At 37.8% G+C, this 22,481-nt stretch overlaps 1 pseudogene; it reads left to right on the plus strand.

The window, feature by feature from the left end:
* Positions 1-19,820: 19,820 nt before the first annotated feature.
* On the plus strand, positions 19,821-21,991 carry LOC129727034 (elongation factor 1-alpha-like; annotated as a pseudogene).
* Positions 21,992-22,481: the final 490 nt, after the last annotated feature.

Genomic DNA, 22,481 nt, shown 5'->3' on the forward strand with positions numbered 1-22,481 from the left:
ACTGGGATGTTGGAGAAAAGGGTAGGGTTTGCAGCAGATTTCGTTTTGGTAAACGATGCGCTGAATTCGGGTACCGGGTTCATAGCAAATATCGCGCCTACAAGTTCATAATAACCTCCGCGAAAATTATTACGCGATTCAAACTCGTTCTGTTTGATATACCACCGAAAAAAGGGCACGCGAGAATACCGGAACTGCGATTAAATTAATACAGACTAAAATATTCGAACATTCCCTCAACAAATCATCATGCAACTACCGAAGAGAGTCTCCCATTGGTGTATCTCAGCCGACTACACAATGTTACGAGAGCGACGAAAGCTCTATCCACGTTAACGTCTCGACACTTCTATTGTTTCCTCCAAGAGGTTATACCGAAAACTACATCGCGTTGATAATCTATCTGTAGAAAACACGAACTCATGGAAGGTATCGACGTGACATTCGGACATCTGTTCATGAAGTCCTTATAAAACTACCGAAACGTATCTCCCATTGATTTATCTCAGCTGACTACACGATTTTACGAAAACTACTGGAGTTGAGTCCACGTTAACGTCTCGCCACTTCTATCGTTTCTTCGTGAAGGACCCTCTTTATACCAAAAATTATAACGGTAGATATTCGGTCACCCGGAGATATGGCTTTCTGCTTAACAGGTCGACTAACGACATTCGTCTGTTCTTAAAAAGCGATTCACTACACTCTGTAAACCCTTAGATGTGCTTAACTAACCCGAGCCGAAGACGCGTTTACACCGGAGCGTTATGCACGGCAGCACTATTCCCTTCTACCGACGCAGACGCGCAGGGACACGGTGTTTCGCACCGGTTCTCTCTTATAATAAATAAACTAAGATACCTACTGGCAAAGTTTCATGCCTCCAAAGCCTAAAAACTAGGAAAAATGCAAATATGCATATCAAACCAAACAAAGTGCTAAGTTTATTAACAAAATGCCAAAACAATCGCAATCAAAATTTAGTTGTCGTGGACTATCGTCAGCCCGACCAAAACGGTTACAGTATAATTAAATAAAAATTGTTTATGTGTATTACAATTGTCCAAAAGCTAGAAAAGTCATAAAAAAAAGCATAGAACTAAGTGAAATGTCTGTAACCGACCAGTTAGGGCATGGTAGACGATGGGATCAAATACTTGTCGAGCGCGATATTGAATTTTCAAACTATTTTCAAACTATATTGTAAAACTGCCTATTTTGTTTTGTAAGAGTGTCATGCATTCACAGCTCATTTTTCAAAAGCCAAACTAATTATAAAACGAGCCCAACAAGAGTCATCAGATTGAATTTAAGTTCGTAGTCTTTTTATTATAGCTGGCAACCCCGGGTCACTGGTCTACATCAAATAAAAACAAAAAAAAAGGTTTTTGTTGCTATGTTTCTAGCCCCCGCGTGGCAAACGTCCATCGCGGATGAAACTTTGAACAGATTTTCAGTACTAAGGAAAAAATATACTTAGCTTATTAACAGAAATATGCATTAAGGAAATTCCATGATCTCAATAATCCGGCAAAAGATTTATCCTGCTTTATCTGTGTCCAGTGAGCACTGTTCTCTTCTGATAGTTATTTTCCCGTTTCTTTTTACGCCGGTCAAAGTCCAACGAAGTCGTTTTTTTTTTCTCCACAAAACGCACATTCGAGAATAATCAAGGCCAATTAACGTATTTAACACCAACTTTTCATGTTTTTTTCACTGTTTTCACACGCAATAATTAAGAAAACTTAGCGATTAGCAACGCGTTGCACGTACTCCCACGATATACTTTGCGTATCACTGACCAGAGAAACAAAAATGACCGCACCAAACTTTGTTTCTCTATTTCAAGATCTTGATTAACCACAACTCCGGGCAGGAATAAACTAAATCAGAAAGAAAAAATCCGCTAAAGGCAGAAAAACTCACCGAAAGCTAAAAGTTTGTTAAACCAATATCGTATGACCTCAAATTGAACTAAGAATCGTAACTCAAAATTGAACTAATTATCTGCGAACAATGCTCAGAAATAATTCGTAATAAAGCAGAGAAAAACGTCTTGGCCTGAACGTGATTTTAATGTGGTTCACAGCCAATTTTCAGATCGCGTAATTTTTCAATTTACATAGAATTTTATAGCTACTTTTTCAAAGTAAATTAAGTTTTTGAATTGTGAACAACATGCACTCTCCAAATTTACAGAATACTTTTCGACTCTTCAACAAAAATCAGTCGTCGAGTGTGTGATTTTTATTATTAATTCCAATATGCAAATGCACGCATGTAAATGCAAAAACAAGAGCGGTATAATAAAAGTTTACAATTTGATGTTACTGATTTAGAAAATACTTGCATAATCCTAGCGAATGTTTCTAATCGAAGGATTGAACATAAAGAAAATAAGTAAAGTTAAAAGTTACATTGTAGTCATGATTATTATATGCAACGTGTCCCACATAAAACCATTTTAATTCTAGGAAGGAACTCCATCGTTTTGTAATGTGAGACTCTTCAGGCTGATGTAGTATTTACAAGCAGCTTTTCTTAACTCAAAAAATTTTTAAGTTTCATTGCGCCGCAATCCAATCGATAATTCGAATTACTCAAAAAAGTGTTGATAAACCTTCAAAGAATATAACATTTCTGGACTGAGTATAAGATCATATTAAAAATTAGAGTACTGATTTTTATACTAGCATTATTATGTCTATATTACAAAATAACGTAAAGTTTGTAAATATCTTTCAAACACTTCTGTCGATGCTGTCGTTTCCTATTTCAAGCTTCCATTTAGTATAAAATTAATGTGCAAAAATACTATGACTTGGAATTTAAATGTTAATTTCAATTTCAGATTCTTCACTTCAAAAACTCTTAACTTCAAGGCAATTCACTTGTAAAATATTCATTTATTTTGACGCGGCTAGATAGTTAAAACTATTATTTTAAAAGTTGTTCGGCTGGAGCCATGCTTAAAACCTCATATTCCTTCAATTCATACAGTTTTTAAATTGAAATAATAACAGACATATGAAAATGAGTGTTGGTCACGTTTGCTTACGAAAGTTGTGATTTTCTTATGGCTAATGGTTTCAACGCAAGTACATACTAAAGCGATTTTTAAGTGCGACAAAAATTGTTGATACACAATTTTATTTCGCTTTGACTACCCATGCTTGTTGTCACGAAATCATTACATTGCTTAATCGCAAGTTAAAACGCTCTTAGAGTCTCCAATTACTACGATTTCGAAAGCAGTGCAATGCCTGCTAACTCGATATAAAAACAAAATAAAAACGGCGTTGAAATTCAGTGCTGTTATTAAACAATGAGTCTGCTTCGCTTGCTATTAAACATTTTATTACTCTTTGCCGGGCACCTGTAACCGATTCAAATTTCATTGGCGTGTGCCATATTGCATTCTTATTTTCCGCTTACGACAGTAAACTTGAACCCTTCTGTGAAGTGTTACTTTGCCTTGGGTTGGCATCATTTGTCAGTTGACTGTTTTCGAAAGAAATGCTCGATGCTATGTTTTGTTTACTGATGGCAAATAACAACATATAGCATAGCTCTTTTTACCTTGTAACACAGGTAAACTACTTCCTAGTTCTTCAGAACATCAACCGTTTCGGAAAACATCTATTTTTACTACAAACGATAACAAAACAATTTGCTTTTAATTACTTTAAGGCCGCTCTGCGAGCAACAAACTTACAAACCATTACGGCAATTGTTTTGATCACTGAATTATCAACATCGTGTCAAGTCGACGATATTACCCCTCCGGGAATCCACAGTTCCGTTTATTCTAACTACTCTCAACCGATCCACTTACATAATTATATAGCCCACTCAAATATTCAGTCGCCTCGACCCACGAGTAGCTACAGCGAATCCGAGGCAGAGGATGCTGGAAGTTTCCCTTTGATGATGTAAATTGGAAATTATTACTAAATTAACTTCTACAATACACCAATAAACATTTACATTAGTCCCAGGCATGAATTCCGGCGCCCCTCTTTCCATTCGCTGCAGCAGCAGCATCGCTCTACGATACCCAGTTCTGTTCCTGGCAGGGTGTGGCTTCGTACGGCCATTCCGACAAGCGGACGGAACAAGGCAGACAAAGCGAAACCAATTTTCGCTCACTTATCAACGTTTATTATTTCAGCCGAATCGAATTTTCCACGCACCATTTGACTTTTCTCCCCGTGACCCGCGTGCCTGCTCGTAGCTGTCTCAATCAGAACAAAGCTGATTTTACCTCCAGCCCCAACCCCCCCGGAGTATGCCAGGCGCTGTTTAAGTTTTAATTGAAAATGGAACTACATTTCTATAAATTTCAATACAAGCAGCTCAACTGCAGAGGATAATCTTTCCGGCCTGTCCCCAATGGCAATGATGATGACCGGACGATGTCGCAGTTGTCTACCGTGGGCCAGTTTTTGCGATCTCGACAGGGAGTGTTCGCTTTTGTGTGTTCCTAGCCGAGGCTTACTGTTTATCCAACTGAGTGTTTGTGTTTGCCTTAGTAATGTAGAAAATGGCCAAAATAGGCTTTAGTGAGGTATCTGTGGGTTTAAAATTAGAACCAACATCAGCGCACAACGCTGGCATTTATTTAATGTTGAAAATCGAATCAGGGATAATATTATTGATTGCAAAAACTGGAGCTAATAAATTATTTACAGTGCATCATCTTGCCGGCGCGACACACACAGATCATTAAATTTTCACAACAGGGAAATTATTATGCATTTGTGATTAACAAATTGATTACCCATAATTATAATAAAGAGGCATTTTTATGCATTTTTTGCAAGTGTGGCTGGATTTATGTGTGTTCAACGAATAAAACAGTTCTTTTATATGTGTAATAAAGTTTTATTTCGGACAAAATGTGAAAATAAAATCTGGATAAAACAATGGAAGGGAGGTGGTATAATATAGTAACAGCATTTGCTTCAAAAATCGAGTCAATTACTATTTAACAATCGTCGATCTGAACTGTTTTCTGATCAGTGCTCGTGCTCGCTATATTCGTGGCAGACCAAATAATCAGTTCATGTGCTATTTAATTTGAACTTTAATAAATTGGGAGTATCTGAAGAAACAGAAGAGTAAGGCCAAATTTCTCCAAATTTAATTGAGTTCGTTAAAATAATATTAATTTCAAACAAATTTGAAAAATGTTTCGTTGACACATCAATATGTTAACCATTCAATTTGATTCATGCTAATATTTTAATCATACTAGCTGACTAACTGAACTTACTCAGAATGCAATTTTAGCTCTTGTTCATATGACACAAATTGCGTCACGCAACTAAACTACTTAGCTTTAAGGTTTAATTGATTGAACTCAAAAATTTATGCTTTTCTTCTCTGCTTTGTTCACAAAAAATCTCTCATTACGAAAGCGCTCCTAAAAACTTCTTATGAGCGTTGCTGTTTTTGAACATTCAATGGACTTTCAATTTGGATTTTTGTCGAACAACTTAAAGTTATATATTCTGCTATCATCAACAAACATGTGGTTTAACACTTTACATTAATGCAAAATTTTGTAGCATAATGATAAAAGTTATTTAAAAATTCTCAGGGAAAATCACACAGAAATCTCATATATTTAACTGCTGTAACTATATTATTCTAAAGCGTAGCGTAGCGTAAGCATGGTATATTTCGTAGATTGCAGACTGTTGACTAACGCTTCCACTCGGATTATATGGGGTACAATGTTTGGGAGTAACATTTAAACTAATCTAAGATGAAGTAGGCCCGATAGTCATCATTGCTGGCCACGCACATCTTTACCGTAGCTTGGGGATATTAGAAAGAATTTTGATGATGTAATACTTACTTAATGAGAGGTCGCCGACTCAGTGACACTTCCGTAAGTACAACAGAGTTGGATTTAGTTGGATTTAGGGGGTTAGGCAGGAGCTTGTTTACGCAAAAGCTATCTATTAAAATTGAAAAACTGGCAAAATTCCATGCATCCAAAGCCTAAAAAAATTATAAAAATGCAAAAAACGCACCTGAGCCAAAACATATTCTAAAATTCGATCTTAACCGCCAAACTTATCGTAGTACAGTTGCTGTAACTATATTATTCTAAAACTATAAAAGTTCGGAAATATATAAGTTCTAAAAATATATAAGTTCGGAGGGAATGTCAAACTTCACATAAATGCCTATCTCTTGTACGTCATTTTCCAACTTCAGTGCGTCATCCGACATACGAAAATATTTGAAATATTTCTCTTCATCCATCCTTTATTTGACACGGCACAAACGTGTGAAAATTGAAACAAATGATTTTTAGTTGAAAGCGAAAGTTAACAGCGTCACAATAGCCTGACGATTTTCAATTGGATATCTTTTCTATCCCATGCTGGTTGGAAATATTTTATGAAGGATATAATGTGTTACAGCATTTTAGTAAGGTACCGAGGAATGGGGTGAAATTGATCAGTGGGGTGAAATTGATCACCTAAAAATTAGTAATAAAAAATACTAATCAAAAGATATTGCTTTTACAACACTAGGAAATGTTAACGTGTCCTTAAACGCAACTTATGCATGATTCACATACCTGTCAAAATTACGCTTGCATGCCCGATGTAATTTTTCATATTTTCGAAAAATTCTTCTAACTCAGTCAAAACTCAATCAAATTTGATCGAACAAGTTTCCAAATAACATTGAATTTACTTGAAGTAATCTTAGTTGAGGGTTGATTACGTTAAATTTTGAGAAGTGAGTAAAGTTTGATAAAAGCTCAAAAAATGTAATTTTCAACAATGATCATTCCATACCATTGAAGAAATACTGACGAATTCGCAGGAAACCACAAAGATTTTAATTTCAGAGCTAGTTTTTGATCTTTTGCAGCAAACCGAATTGTAATCGGTCTAACGACGATCAAATGAGAGCAAATTTAGCAACAAGCAGCTCGTAAACCAAAATAAACAAATTTTAACCTGAAATATCTTTATTTTCGTTTCCAAACTAGCTGTAAATGATATTTTCCAGTACAGAAATCATAATTTATCTTTAGCATGTCGAAAAAAGCACATTGCCAAAGGAATGTATGGATTTCAATGGTGATCAATTTCACCCCAATTTACCTCATAGTACCTTATAGAATTATCGAATTTATTTCATGAAGAAGACGATAGAAATTTCACCAATAGCCATAGAGGTTTACTGGAGCACATACCAGTACTTGTTTTGAAATTATACTATTTCGGAAAAAAATGTACATGAAGCTAGTTGTTTGGAAATTTCCATAAAAATTGATCATTTTCACCCCGTTCCATGGTACTTGGGACTAATTTACGATAAAAAACTTATTTTCAAAGAGCACATTGAGAATATACAAGCAAAGTGCATCAAATATACGAGAAGTTTATATCCTCTCATTAAACGAAATTCCAAACTTTGTTTAAAAAATAAATTTTTGATTCACAAACAAATTTTTGAACCAGCAATGCTTTATTCTGTACTGACCTGGTCAAGTTGTTGCTTAACAAGGAAGAAAGCGCTTCAAAGGATTTATAATAAAATTCTTAAAATGATTTTGAAGGGTCCTCCTTGGTTTGGTACACTCGAATTACATAAATTTACTGGTGTTGAAACATTATAAGCTATATCAAATAAAATTACTAGCAATTTTTGACAAAAATCGTTGCAATCCTCAATTACTACAATAAGCTCTCTTTATAGCCAATAAGTTAGCAATTAAATTTGTTATAAGTTTATAATTTTAAATGCTCAGGATGTCGCAAATGCCGCGAGTAATAAACAGACTATGCGATTATTCGGCTCTTCGTTCACTGTTAATAGAGACATGGTGATTGGAGTCGGGAGGCAGTTGAAAACATCAATAGGATCTGGCCCTGATGGTATTCCCTCGTTAATCCTCCAACGATGTTTGAATTTTCTTGCTGCACCTTTGATCATGGTTTTCAACCTATCCTTAACGACGGACGTTTTCCCCGAATGCTGGAAGAATTCATTTAGCTTCCCCATTCACGAGAAGGGATGCAAGCGGACTGTTACTAACTATCGTGGAATTGCATCGCTAAGTTCTGTCATAAAGCTTTTTGAAATAGTTATTTTTGGAAAATTAACTCATGATTCGCACTAGTTTCTCTGGACCAGCATGGATTTATGCCGAAGCATTCGACGACGACAAATCTGATTACTTCCACATCGTTTATTACTCGAGAAATTGAACGCGGTCATCAAGTAGACGCTATTTATACCGACCTCTCTGCTGCATTCGACAAGGTAAACCGCGAGATTGCTTTGGCAAAATACGACAAAATAGGAATTAATGACAACCTCCTTATTTGGCTTCGCTCCTACTAGACTGGTAGAACTATGACTGTAAAACTCGGTGATTTTTTCTCGTCCCCCTTCTGTGCTACATCCGGCGTTCCTCAAGGCAGTCACCTCGGACCATTCCTTTTCTTACTGTTTACAAACGATGTAAATTTGCTTTTCAAATGTTTGAAATTATCTTACGCTGACGATTCAAAACTATACAACACAATAAAAAATATTCAAGACGCCCAGATGCTGCAACATGATTTGGAAGCCTTCGATAGTTGGTGCCGAATTAACAGGATGTCACTAAATGTGTCTAAGTGCTCAGCAATCTCTTTCGGTCGGAAACATGCCATGTATTTTCACGAGTACAGCTTGCAAGGTACTGTTTTGAGTCGCGAAATGGTAGTTAAGGATTTGGGAGTTATGCTCGATTCGAAATTAAGCTTCAAGGTCCATACAGCTTACATAGTCTCAAAGGATTCATCGCAATTGGGATTTCTGTTTCGCTTCGCTAAAAACTTGAAAAATGTGCACTACTTTAAAGCGCTCTATTGCTCCTATTGTCCTATATTGGAATACTCCGCTGTTGTATGCGTGACTCGCTACCACTCTATGAAAGCCGTTGTAAGCTCATCGACTTAGAGCTACTGGAAGTAAGGCGGATTTTGACCAAGGCGTGTTTCGTTGGAGACCTTCTTCAGAGAATCATCGATTGTCCTTTACTACTCGGCCTTCTTGATATAAACGCTAGACGACGCAATCTCCGTTCACAAACGTTTTAAACTACCCGACCTGCAAGAACAAACTATGCTTTACATCAGCGTTTCTCAACCTGGGGTACGCGTACCCCTGGAGGTACTCGAAAGCCCTGGGGGGTACGCGAAAGAAAAATTAGTAATGGCGGACAGAGCAATTTTTTTTATAATACTTCATGTTTTGTCCAATCTTGCTTTTAAAAACATCATTGTAGCAATCAATCAAACCATAGTTTAATTTGAAACCAGAACTAGACTACCATTAAATGATCTACCACTATCCTCTCCCACTCTGTGATAACATTCCAAGCCAGGGGGTACAATCGACATAAAAAATATCGCTAAGAGGTACGCGGACAAAAAAAGATTGGGAACTGCTGCTCTACATGAACCAGTGCTCAGCATGTGTCGTGTTTTCAACAGCTGCTACGAAGTGTTTGATTTCAACGCGTCCCGTGATAAAAACAGACGATGCTTGAGAAACTTTCGGTGTTAGTTTAATTGTTAATCAAGTAATTGTCATTGGGGTAAGAGTATTTATTTGTTGACAAATAAATATATGTAAATAAAATTAAATTAAATTATTTCCTTTTTTTTAAATAGGTTCGAATCCCTACGAATGATAAGTCCTCATTGCTAAAGCAAACAAATCCTCACAATTAAAATAACAAATTTCTAACAGTGTTGAGAAGTCACCATTTTTGGTTGGACTAATATTTATCCTAAATACTTAAGCTAGCAACAAACCCTGCTTACAAAAAAAACTGTTTGTAGTTCGGTGATCTCAAGTTATTTTTTCACCGAGGGAACTTAAAATCCAAAAAAAAAAATCCTTCGATTGGACGACACCGAGGTAGATTAGCTGGGTTCGCATATTTGGTGTAAACATGGAGCCGAGTTCAGGAATGTTTGTGTTTTTTGACGTATTGTGATGAGATTTTATCTGGCCAAAGCACATACGATATAGTGTTTAAAAAAAAGCATTTAAAATTTTGTTCAAACACACGTTCTGGCATACATCATGAAGCTTATAACCTTTAATAACCTGTCTGTCAAAAATCGGTCTTGCGTGGTTTATTCCCATCATTCAAACTGTATACTTTCAAACCCCTACCTTAAAGTTGAGTACTACTGACAAATTTAAACCATTTAAAGGAACCACCTTCCATTCAGTAGAAAAAAAACAAACAGACATAATAATCTCAAAGTAATCCAAAGCCTATAGGCACCATTACCGTTATAATTAATGTGCAGACTATCCAAAACCATAAATATATAAAATATTTTTAACATCCGAATCGACTACACTCGGCACTTTTACCGAGCAGCCGAGTGAGGCAACATCCCGGTCCGCCCACGAAGCCATCTGCCCTCTGGGGAACAAAGATTAAACAATCACCGAGCGCACGGAGGAGTCCTCGTGGACGGGTGGAACTTGGTACCAACAGCAAATGCGCATAAATCGACTTGCTTCGCATTTCAATTCAGCATTAGCGTGTGCGTGTATTTGTGTGTCTGTGTATCCAGGGCAATTGTTTTTAATGGCTTCCTTCGAAATCGGGTAAGGCGATTTAAGTACTTACTATGAGACTACGTTCTTGTTTTGCCATGCCTTGCCAGAATAGCTGGTTTCCTTTTTTTTCTTGCTTCGTTCCGGAAGGAGATTTCCTTCACCCTCAGAGTTGTTTGTGGATGCTGACTTTTATTTGAGGTGATAAATTTTGGAAGTTTTCCGGGCTTGTTGCTTTCGTCTGAATGCAAGAACTGTAACCCTACTCCTTTACTGCTTCAGGGTACTCTCTTTTGTTGTCTATTCTGCAGCTATGGGAAAACGCGTCCAAGGAGGATGTTACTTTTTTTGTTAGTATCAGTTGATTGTTGAATCTAGCACAGTGCCAGAGTGTTACATTAGATCTTCAAATGTTTGAACTCTACCAACAGACAAGCACCCGTCAATCGTCCCATGACCGGATTATCTTCCAGTTGTGGAATTTTGATACCGTAACGTGCGGTAAGCGCTTGATCGTTTGTTTGAGAGATCCCCAAAGCTCCCGTCAGCTAACTGTATCCGGACCGTTAGAGCTTGTTTGGAGCCAGAGCAAAAAAAAGAGAACTGTAGCCAGTATTTCGGAACGAACGCATGGAATGCAACGATGAGGGCCACTCTAGCCAAAAAAAAATTGCTCTGGCAGCAGCAACTCGAGCATAAAATAGCTTCTCCTTTGTGCTGCCAAATAAATAAAATGCCGTCACGGATGTGTTTTCGTTTATGGAATGCATTAATTTTGGGTTGTGGTATTACCGGGGTGCCTAACCACTCGAGAACATGCAGAATGCATAGGAAATTGTTGGAATTTGCGGGCTCGTTGCTGCGCAACTGGATGCTGTCTAGATCCAGTTTTTTTTCTATCTATTTTGATTGTACAGAATGGTCCAAACGGATGCAAATCGACCGTTGTGAAATGTGGCATCAAGCGTTTCTAAAGCCGGACCGGACCGGCACGGAAAGGATTGGCACTAAAACAAACTTTAGTGCGACAGCTCAGCTTAGTTCTAAAAAATGCGCTCCGCACAGCCGGCTTTGGCATTTCATGAAAACACTCTTTACAATTAGAAGTGGCCATTCCGGGACTAACAGACTAGCGGTGAAAAAAAAGCGAGCTATCCAATTGCGCTATGCTATCTACGCGAAACATTTCAATAAATCTGATTTCGAAATTCCTAACATTTGCGCTTCAAATATGAACACGTCCGTTCGAGAATATTTAAAGATTTATTCAATCACAGAACCAAAACACATTTTATTCTGGAAGAGTTTCGATATGCTCCGTGCGGTTTTAAAATAAAGAATGATGTTGGGGTTGCAAATAAAAAAAAAAATTGAATCATTTCATCCGGAAATTAGCCTTCTCATTGGCGAGAAGATCATGCCACTCGCTGCGGTATAATCTTCCTGCGATTAGTAATCTTGATTCACAATAACAGCCAATTATATCCTCCTTCAGAGAAAATTTCTCCCAACCTTCGAACTACCACCGATCCAGCTAATCGTAAAGATTTCATCCTTACGTTTTGCCGAGAGCGAGCAACACGTCCGTACGTACGACCCTTCTCGGAAATCCGACCGTTCCTACGTCGATACCCAGCGACAAGTCGCTACGTTCACCGATATAGCCAATCTATCGACCCTTTCGGGTCGGGTCATACGTTGGTGCTATCGGTTTCCTATCGCTGCGGAAGCAGTCCTTTCTTTTATTTCTGCACCATGACCCACGACTGGGTACGCGGGGACGGGACAAGTGGACGGAAAATTAAGTGCATTTTTCTTCCTGCATACCGCATCGACGGTTTTACTACCAGTGGTGTGGAGCGGTGCTTTTTGTTTTCGTTGAAATAATTCAAGATGAATTCGCTGGCTGCTCTGAAAACATGTTATTTTTCGTCTCTAATGAAGAGCGAATAATAAATAGATCAATTTAAGGACTATACTCAAACTAAATCCACAAAGTTCACGGTTCATATCAAGTGACCCTTCATCTATCAATTTCTCGTAAAGAAATGTTATTTTTCCTGGAACATATAAATGGGATTTATTCCAGTTAGTTTTGTTTTAATTCTTGGTTCCAACCTTAAACATTAGACATTGAATTTGATTTTCATATGCCGGAATATTCTATTCAGTCCTGTCCAGACAAAAATTCTGCTTATTAATGTTCGTAAAATTTTCTGTAAAAAACCGTCGCTTTAACCACTGACAACAAACAAAACGGCACGGGAAGGCACGAGTCACTCTTCAACGGAGGTAAATATTTTTCTACGCTCAACAGCAAACTCAACTGCTCGGTAAACTCCTCCGCTGTGTCCAAATAGTAAATTAGCCCGGAGATTTACTCCAATTCAAAGAAGGGCCTATGAAATTCAAAACGATGACATGATTCTCTCGAGTGATACCCTATTTAGCGCAATGAAGTGCCTCCCAGCTGTTGGCGAAGGAAGAAAAAAAAATGCGAAACAAAATGGAAACAAATCATTTGCTACGAGAGCTACTTCAAGTCTTCGGCCGGCTCTTTTCGCAGGTTAAATCCGCCCGCTGTCGGGCGCAGGTCATCGTGACAGTTCCGTGTTCGTGGAATGTTTCTGGTTTGTAAATACCCTTGACTAGCCTGCGGTCTTTTGGGGACCCTTCTGCTTTCTGCCAGTGCCCAGCGAATAAAGCGAACAATGGACGATGGCAGATTGTCCTTTGGCTGTCACTGAAACGCTGCCTAGCGAGAATGACATCCCGAATCTTATACCACTTAATTTTGTTCCGAAATGGCTGAGAGGTTATTTATGAAACGTTTTATTTTTGTTTTCTTAAAGCAGGCAAATTAAGCGTATACATAACTGTATGATATTTTCTTTCAAATTTGGTTCAAACACACGAATAAACTGAACTAGTTTTCTCTCGGGATATATTTTTCTGAGGTTGCGAAATTCTCTGCTCTGATTACGTTGGAAACAAATCTAGCCTAAATTTCCAACTTAAAAGCTAAATTTGTGGCGTTCATTCTCCACTCCAGCGCTATGTGCCTGTTGCACTTTCTGTATTTAGAATTTTGCAAAACTCTAACAAAATGACACAATTATACAATATTCAATTAATATTAATATAAAGAAATGCTGTTAACAAAATAATATATTTTCAATCAACAATGCGTGCATTACTATCAATATTCTCCTTTATATTTTTTTTCAGTTTTGCAATGAATACTCTATTCCATGATTTTGGAACCAATCTCTTCAAATTATTTCACCTATTTTTGTTTTTCACTCCCAGGATTCCATTTCAAATAATAGGTACATAATATCAATCATATAGATTATCACAGCAAATCACAGCACTTTCCTGCGAATTGCGTCTTAGAAATGGTAATGTATTTTACGACCCCATTAAACATTAAACTCAGCTTCAGCGACGTCTCAATCGGAGTCAAATCTTTAGTGGAATGATAATAAAGTGAATTACTCTCCCCCTCGATCCGCTTGGGTTGTGTTATCAGTATCGATTTTCCCCGCATTTGTCCGGTTCCGGCGCTAGAAAAGCGTCCCCGCGCAAACACCGGATCAAACAACAGTACCGAATCAAATTTAACTTTTATTGCACCAAATGGCGTAGCAATGTACACTTCGCAGGACTTGAAGAAAAAAAGCAACTGACAAACATCATCATCGCCATCGCGGAATCGTCATCATCATCAGCAGCAGCAGCAGCAGTATTATCTTTGGCAGTCGTCATCCAGCGTCGGGATAAAACCTACCAAGGACCGAAAGTGGCTGATCGGTATCGCACAATCTCTGAATGTAGCTGGTTGACTTCGGGTCAAATCGTCAAATATTTGCAAAGATATTTCCTCTGTGAAATCATTTGGTCCCCTTCAACCAGCTGTATAGCAGTGATTGATTACGACCGTCGTACGGCGGGTGGCAATTGGGTGACACGCACCACCAACCGTTGGGAACCTGGATGACAAATTGTGAGAGAAGGTGATGAAAAGTGCTTTGTGTTCACTGCGAAGAAATATTTGTTTGTTTATTGTGGATGATGGGTGCAGAAAAAAGAAACCAATCAGTGATTTGTTAGGGAATGCGAACAACAACTAATAAATCAAGTTACAGAGGAGAATTAATTTAACCTTCGGTTGATGTCAGTGATCGTCGCTAGATTGAGCGATTCAATATAAAAATACATTAGAAGCTCATAAATAATATGGTAGTTTTATATAAACAATAATGTTTTATGAACTTACGAAAGTACAATCTAATTAGTAACAGTGTGGAACATTTCCATTGATATATCTCATAATTGATCCATTGTGTATAAAGTGTATGATTTTTCAGTGTTAGGTGCAATTAATTCTCGCTACATTTTATTTGGCCAAATAAGTTTGATTCTTTCTTTCCTACCCGCCTCTGATTTATCGTAAAAAGAATCAAGAATCATTATAAGTGACGAATTTCCAGTCGAAAGTGCTCTAGGCTGCGGTTTCTTCATCACTTCGACAATCAATTTAGGTATCACTATCCGAAACATTTAAATACCTGCGAGAGAACTAATGGTCATTGAAAGTAAAACAAACTGGTTTTCAAGCCAACATAGGTAGGAAACATATTTTAAGGCGCCGCCAGTGTATTGAGACAAAATACTTAAAATCTGAATGGTGAAATACAAACATGAGTATATCGATTTGTTCTCTATCTTTTCCTCTGCCAGCACTTGTATTCAGATTCTAAAACCGATTTAGCAAACTTTAGCAATGATCAATTAAAGTTCCCTACCGAGGGACGCTATTCCAATGACCCCGAACCTTTTAACCCTTTAACGGGCCGAGGCTAAAAATATGTCATTAAATTGTATTGCTTATTTCTGATCACTGATCATAGCTCGTAATTATCAAGCAGAAAACAACGAAAGTTTATGGTGGAAATATAGTTGCCACTGCTTTATAAAGGGTTAATCAGTTTGCATCTGTTTTGCAGGGGATTTATTTCAGCACCCAAATAGCGCCTGAATAGGTGAAACAGTTTTCGTTTGATGTTTTTTCAAAGTTTTTTCCGTGTTGAACGGAATTTTATGTATTCGTAAGACAGCTAGCCAATCAGAGTTTTCGTTCTTATCATTGAAATTGTCGATATTGATCAAAATTGACGAGATCGAGGTCCGTTCATCTCGACTAATTAGAATAGGCGCCGCCGCTTAAGCCGTTGCTTACCCTAATTATTTTTTTAATGTTAAAATGGACCAACATTTTTTATTAATTTTTTATGTAAAACTATATCTTAACTAGAGGTAGGTACGCATGGTAAATGGGTATGTCTTTTCCCAACACTTTCGTATTCAAAACGTTTGGCGTTAAGTGTTCCCAGTCAGTGCACAGTGGTCCAGGAATGCAATCTAACGGAACAAAATTAATAACTCCGGATCGTGTTGATTTTTTGAGATAGTGATTTCGGGAATGTTTATTAGAATAATAAAGGAATATTTCTGTATGAAAATATATGTACTAAACGTGTACTAAAGTAGTACTAAATTTTTTTGTCTTCATTTTTTCAATTTAAAAGGATGGTTTCTTCTACAAAGTTGTTCATAAGCCAATAATATGAAAATCTTCCAAAGTCACAACTATTCAAGAATGCATCGTGTATGAGATATTGATTTTTTTGGACAAATGGACAAAAAACTGTTATTTTCATTTTATTTTTATTTTTCTATGTGTACTAACAAACTTTAAGAGTTTCTAATCATAAATCTTTCAAACTTTGATCTTTGCCGCAGAATTAGGATGGCTATGGCATGTACTTTTTGAGATATATATAAAAAAACTAATTTTTTTGATTTTCTTCAAAATGTCATATCTCCATTAGCGCACGAAAGCGCAAGCTGAAACTCTCAGGGCTGAAAGAATATTAAAATAGGTTTCTGCAGACAAAACTTCAGCCCGGAACTCCTTGGCGCTTTTACTCTGTGAGTAATTTTGTAATTTTGTATTTTCTTCAAAATTAGTAAAAAGTGCTATTTTGTCTCCAATATTATGCTCAATGTCTTCGGAGATGTTAAAAAGAATTGAATTTGAAATCTTTTGGTCTAAGAATATTTAGTTCAACATTTAAAATTAACTGTTCAGGTCTTATGAAATGATTTTTTAATCAAACAGGAAACTTTTTAAGATACTAATCAATAACATAAAGAGATCATTGTTCAAAACTGATTTGCTCCTATTCCTCTTCATTTCTGTATACATTAAAAAACCTCTTCAATATCCAGTTCCATCTACTGTGAGATTTTTAACTTCGCTTGGAAGATCATCAATTGAATGGTCTTCTGTTCAGTGATTTAGAGAAATTATCGGATCATATATGAGTAAAAGGCATTTGAAACCATCTTCCATGTTCACAAGGCGGCTGAATTTTCTTGAGTGAAATTCTCGATAATTTCTGACGGATTTATTCCGTGCTTCTTGAACTTCTTCTGACATCATACCAATAAGCATAATACAATGCCTGGTGATAGATGTACCGTACATTGATAGTCTGTGAATTGTCGGTGAAAACTGGTAAAAAGAATACAACTCAATTATGCGTTATTGATTAGCATCTTAAAAAGTATCCTATTTGAAAAAAAAGCATTTAATAAGACTTAATTAGTTCATTGTAAATATTGAACTAAATATTTTTTACTTTTCAGCAAAAGAGTTCAGATTTAATTCTCTTTAACATCTCCGTAGACATTGGACATAATATTGGAAACAAAATAGCACGTTTATTCCTAAATTTATAGAATTTTACAAAATTACTCCCAAAAAAAAAGCTCCAAGAAGTTCCGGGCTGAAATTTTGTCTACACACACCTAGTTTAATATTCTTTCAGCCCTGAGAGTTTTAGGTTGCGCTTTTGTGCGCTAATGGAAATATGACATTCTGAAAAAATCATCGGAATTTTAGTTTTTTAAAATATCTCAAAAAAAAAAATATATCTTAAAAGCCATAGGCATCCTTTTTCTGCGGCAAAGATAAAAGTTTAAAGGATTTATGATTAGAAACTCATGAAAGTTGTTAGTACACCTGGAAAAAATAAAAATAAAATGAAAATAACAGTTTTTTGTCCATTTTGTCCAAAAAAATCAATATCTCATACACGATGCATTCTTGAATAGTTGTGACTTTGGAAGATTTTCATATTATTGGCTAATGAACAACTTTGTAGAAGAAACCATCTTTCTAAATTCATAAAATGAAGACAAAAAAAAATTAGTACTAATTTAGTACACGTTTAGTACAAATATTTTCATGCAAAAATATTCCTTTATTATTCTAATAAACATTGCCGAAATCACTATCTCAAAAAATCAACACGATCCGGAGGTATTAATATTGTTCCGCTAGATTGCATTGCTGGACCACTGTGGAGTGTTCGGAATTCTGGCCCGACCGAAGCAATCAGCAATATTTTTTCATAGACACATCTTAGAGCAAACCAAAAATTATCATTCCTTCATTTCAGTGTCAACGGATATCGGCTTTTTACCTCTTGAATCTTCAGCATTTCAGAAACTGTCAGTGGGGGATTTTATCCAGTGGGAAATAACGTAGAGAGAATGCTACAACTGCAAGCAGAGTCCGACAAAGTCATTTTTTTCCCTGTAAGGACTTCCTCACTGCGACCAGAATCGTTCTTCTATTGTGAGATATGCCCGTGTGTCTGTATACAACAGACACCGCACTTCTATTATTAGCAATACCGGTATTGAGAAGTGGTATGCTCATTATTATTGTTTTATCCGTGCTTGTGTGTAATGTGATTTCACGTTTCCTTTTACACATTATCGCCTCTATTATACCGAGCCTCCTTCCTCGTACCAAATATCGCCAATTATAATTCCCTGGAGAAGTTTTGTCGTGCGTCCTTTCGGCCAGTTTAATTGATAAGAGGAACTTATTTTTATTTAAGAAGAAGTCACGCAAAGGTATTTTAAAATTCAGCGTTGAACAAAAAAAAAAATAAGCACAATAACAGGTCTGTTCACCGGACCGGCCGCAGAACATTTGCTCTCCCAATGCAGTGCATTAATACAGCGCAGAATAAGAGCCTTTGGAAAAGGAACTATGGATCCTTTCGAGGTCTGGTCTGCAAATCCTGAAGGGGTAATACTTTAGGCATCGTACACAAATTACGTGACGCTAAATATCTAGATTTCAGCCCCCCCCCCCCCCTTTTTGTAACGATAGGTAACGTTCGATATGACTCCCTCCTTCTAAAATTACGTAACGCAGAGCAGCCTGACCCCTCTCCAAAATTTTCAGGTTCGAGCAAACATCATCATCAAACATCATTTACGAAACTGTCTCTACTACCTACTACCCCCCTACGTAACGATAAGTAACGCAAACTCAACCCTTCATTCGTTAGGTAATTTGTGTACGGGTGCGATATGACAAGGACGATCACTTCTTTCAATAGTGATATGTCTGCCAGGAGTATGTCCGGAGAAGTTTCAGGATATTTAAACATGCATTTCTTATTGTAGAAAGATGAGTGATCAATCCACCAAAGAGTGAGTTAAAAAAAATTCTTTTAAATCAGAATAAGATAGACGCAAGGTGTCTTTGACAAAGTTTTAGATTATCTTAGAACAAGAAACTTTATCGAAGACATTATGTTTCTATCTCTTACATATGAGGAGCAACATCAAGTTTTTTATTAGAAGTCACTAAAAATCCATCCAAATTTCCATCTCCTAAAATAAAACAGTTACTTAACATATTTGTTAAAATGCATAGTTTTCCATCTCATATAAAAATGCCAATATCTCAGCCCCCCGTTAAGATATCAAAGATCTTTTTTCATGTCAATCTTCAATCTCGAATCTCACAATTTCAATTGTTGATCAAAAAATTTTTTATTTGTGTTTTGTAGGGATTTATCTAAAAATTATGGGAAAAATTTATTTTTCTGTAATGTTTATCGGGCTTTGGGGGTCAAATGATTGGATGTAATGCTGAAATGAACCATGCAAAATATTCAAAAACAACCCCACAAAAATGAAAAAATATATGGAAAAACTTAGAAATCGAACAGAGATGAAAAAAGTGCAAAAGAGTGGGTTAGTACCTCGAAAAGTTTCCACCCCAGCTCATAACTTCATGTATTTTAAGAAACTTGTTCTTGGAAACTTGGAAACTTGGAGTTTATTGTTCGACCGTCGACTCGTTCACTTCTATCGGGTCTCTCGCCGGAATAACATTCGTTTTTGCTGTTGAGAACCTCCTGTTGAATTTTTTAACCGATCAAAATGGGTAAGGAAAAGACTCATATTAACATCGTCGTCATTGGACACGTCGACTCTGGCAAGTCCATCACCACCGGTCATCTGATCTACAAATGCGGTGGTATCGACAAGCGTACGATCGAAAAATTCGAGAAGGAAGCCCAGGAAATGTGCAAGGGTTCCTTCAAATATGCCTGGGTGTTGGACAAACTGAAGGCAGAGCGTGAACGTGGTATCACCATCGATATTGCCCTGTGGAAGTTTGAAACCGCCAAGTACTACGTCACCATCATTGACGCCCCCGGACATCGTGATTTCATCAAGAACATGATCACTGGAACATCTCAGGCCGATTGTGCTGTGCTTATCGTTGCGGCCGGTACCGGTGAGTTCGAAGCTGGTATCTCCAAAAACGGACAGACCCGTGAGCATGCCCTGCTCGCTTTCACCCTTGGTGTCAAGCAATTGATTGTCGGTGTCAACAAGATGGATTCGACGAGCCACCATACAACAGTGAGCCTCGTTTCGAGGAAATCAAGAAGGAAGTTTCCTCCTACATCAAAAAAATCGGTTACAATCCAGCAGCTGTCGCTTTCGTCCCCATCTCTGGATGGCACGGAGACAACATGTTGGAACCATCCACCAAGATGCCCTGGTTCAAGGGATGGGCCATCGAACGTAAGGAAGGTAAGGCTGATGGCAAGTGTTTGATTGAAGCTTTGGATGCTATCCTGCCCCCAAGTCGCCCAACCGACAAGCCTCTGCATCTGCCCCTGCAGGACGTGTACAAAATTGGTGGTATCGGAACGGTCCCAGTCGGTCGAGTTGAAACTGGTGTTCTGAAGCCCGGTACCGTCGTTGTGTTTGCTCCAGTAAATCTGACTACTGAAGTAAAGTCCGTTGAAATGCACCACGAAGCCCTGCAGGAGGCTGTCCCCGGAGACAACGTTGGTTTCAACGTCAAGAACGTCTCGGTCAAGGAATTGCGCCGTGGTTATGTCGCAGGCGACACCAAGAACAACCCTCCCAAGGGCGCTGCCGACTTTACCGCTCAGGTCATCGTGCTGAACCATCCAGGTAACATCTCCAACGGATACACACCAGTGCTGGATTGTCACACCGCTCACATTGCCTGCAAGTTCTCTGAGATCAAGGAGAAGGTCGATCGTCGTTCCGGCAAATCGACTGAGGAGAACCCGAAAGCGATCAAGTCTGGCGATGCCGCCATCGTCATTCTGGTCCCGTCCAAGCCTCTGTGTGTGGAATCCTTCCAGGAATTCCCACCGCTAGGACGATTCGCTGTCCGTGATATGAGACAGACCGTTGCTGTCGGTGTCATCAAGTCAGTCAACTTCAAGGATGCTAGCGGAGGTAAGGTCACCAAGGCCGCCGAAAAGGCTCAAAAGGTCAAGAAAAAGCCGCCAACAGCAGCAGCAGCCATCATCCAATCCGCCACAGCCGCGCACAGTACCCACACCCGCACCGATGGCAGCAGCACGCTACATCCGAAGTCAATTTTGAGACGGCTGTTCAACATTAAATCTTATCACTGCTTCCATCGTAAAGCATTCAGACGAAAAGTACACGGGCTCTTTAATTCATTCCTTTTTGATATCTTAGAAGAACACACTTATATATAAATAACCTCTAATTATTAATATTTAAACAATATTATCTAGAACAACACAGAATTCAATTTGTGTGAATGCGTAAAGATAGGAAAAGCGATCTAGATTTTCCGGATATACACAAAATATAACTTTCAGAATGAATGAAGATTTTATTATTTTTCATAACACAGATCTACGAAAGAAGTGACATTAGTAGAACACCTTCCCTTTTCCTGTCTGCTTAACACCTATTAGAGAGTTTTGGAAAAGATTACATGATGAATGACTCAGTGCTCGTATTGGCAAGTTGGTGAAAGTAACAAAGAAAACCCAAAATTAGCGAAACAAATTTGACCTGAAAAAAAAATACCCCGTTTCGATAAGACTGCTTTCTTTTGCGACACACCCTCCAGGTAGGACATTGAAACAACATGAAAAAAAAACAATTTGGAATACATACGCTAAGAACAAAAAAAAAAAAAAGCATATGAATTTGCGAGAACTTTGGTTGAAACGCGGGTAACTATCGCAATCGAACGAACGAACAGCCAACGGTTTAAAATGGATTTCGGAAGATATAATAAGCGGGTGTTATCTTTAACAATTTAACTTTGTCTATATTCTAATATTGGCGGGGATTGGGTTTTTATAGGATTTATAACAATGAGCAATGTAGTTAAGAGAGGGAGAGAGCTGGTAGCTCTACGCCAATTATGTAGCGATGCACTTTCGTCGCGCGGGAAACGATTTATACCACTCTCGATCGAAGATTGTAGGGTGGCTCGACGTTGCGGCACCAACATAATCCGCCCACCAGATTACGGTTAGTAATTTCTGTTCCATTACGACCCGCTACAAATTCATTTACATCTAGCGGGAAATGGTAAAGCTTTTTGATGTCGCGACGAAATACTCCGGTGGACATTTTAATTGAAACTACTCACACAAATCCATCAGTTCCAGGATGCAGCA

This window comes from Wyeomyia smithii, chromosome 3, assembly GCF_029784165.1.
Source record: "Wyeomyia smithii strain HCP4-BCI-WySm-NY-G18 chromosome 3, ASM2978416v1, whole genome shotgun sequence".
Taxonomy (NCBI): Eukaryota; Metazoa; Arthropoda; class Insecta; order Diptera; family Culicidae; genus Wyeomyia; species Wyeomyia smithii.